Raw genomic sequence first — 1,678 nt, forward strand, 5'->3', positions numbered from 1 at the left:
GTGTGTCAATCCTAAACCACTTCGGAAAAAACTACCTACGAAACCACGACGCCTGCAAGTAAGATCCCGAAGGCTTTGCATATTCCCCAAATCTTTTGGTAGCTCTCGAAGTTTGTAATTGAAACTGAGATTAAGATACTGTAAATTGGGGAGAAGGGTCATGGAGTTGGGTAGAACTTCAATTTTATTGGTAGATAAGTTGAGGTACCTCAAATGTATCAGATTTCCTATTGATGTTGGCACCTCCCTGATGTCATTGTCACTTAAATCTAACACCCGCAAGAATTTCAGTTCTGAGAAAACAATTTCAAGTGGATTGGCATTCAGAAATAACCCACAACTGCTTAATATAAGGGTACGCAAGTACAACGGCTTCTTGCCTAAGGCCTGAGTAATTTTTGATACATGTGGCAAAAGGCGAAATCGCTCGTCCCCAGCGCCCCCGCCGCACCCGACCCAAGGCCATCACGAGGGAGGTAAATCATAACATCCTGAGCGAGCATGTGGCAGGTGGGGTGAGTTGCACAGGGACCGGGGATTTACGCCCCGACTACCCCGAGTTTCGACCCCGCGACCTCATATGGCAAGCATCCCATCACATAAGTAATTTTTGATACATGTGTCGAGCATAGGTGCAAATGATATGTTCTGTTTCCTATATCTTCCGCGCAAATTGCTTTCCCCCCCCCCGGTCAACGCGCACCCCTCCACTTCCCCCTCTCTCCCCCGCCAAAAAGACGCATGTAACCTTTGTTTTGTTTTTTTTTTTTCTGATTTTTTTTTTTAATTTTTTTTCGGAACTATATAAGTATGATGAGAGTTAATTTTTTTTTCTGATTTTTTTTTAATTTTTAATTAATTTTATTTTAAAATTTTTTTATTCATAGTTATATATTTTAATTTTTTTTTAAAATTTCATTTTTAAAATTAATTTTATTTTTAATTTTTTTCATTCATACTTATATATTTTAAATTTTTTATTTAGTTTATATATTTTAAAATTTTTATTTAGTTTAAATTTTTAATCAATTTTATTTATTATTTTTCATTAATATTTATATATATTTTTAATTTTATTTAATTTTATTTAGTTTTATTTTTTAATTAATTTTGTTTATTATTTTTTCATTAATACTTATATTTTTTTAATTTTTTAAAATTTTTATTTAGTTTTATTTTTAATTAATTTTATTTATTATTTTTTTAATTTTTAAATATTTATTTAATTTTATTTCTTTAATCAATTATGTTTATTATTTTTTTATCAAATTTTTTAATTTTTTTTATTTTATATAATTTTTAAATTACTGCTTCCTTTAAATTACATTCCTAATGTGACACTTAAATTACCCGCATCCAACTATTAACACATATCATAATCTTCTCTCCCTTTAAATCATCCCTCCCTCCAACTATTGACATATAACACATGTCAGAAACTCTCACCCTCTTTAAATTACCCATCATCCAACCATTGACACCTGTCAAAACACTCCCTCCATTTAAATTCGTCATTCTTCAACCATTGACACCTGTCAAAACACCCCCTCCTTTTAAATTACCCCTCTTCAATGCTTGACATATGTCAGAACCTCCCCTCCCTTTAAATTACCCCACTTCTAACCCTTGACACATGTCAAAATCTTTTATCCCTTTAAATGACCCCCTTCCAACCCTT

This window comes from Zingiber officinale, chromosome 6A (assembly GCF_018446385.1).
Source record: "Zingiber officinale cultivar Zhangliang chromosome 6A, Zo_v1.1, whole genome shotgun sequence".
NCBI classification, from domain to species: domain Eukaryota; kingdom Viridiplantae; phylum Streptophyta; class Magnoliopsida; order Zingiberales; family Zingiberaceae; genus Zingiber; species Zingiber officinale.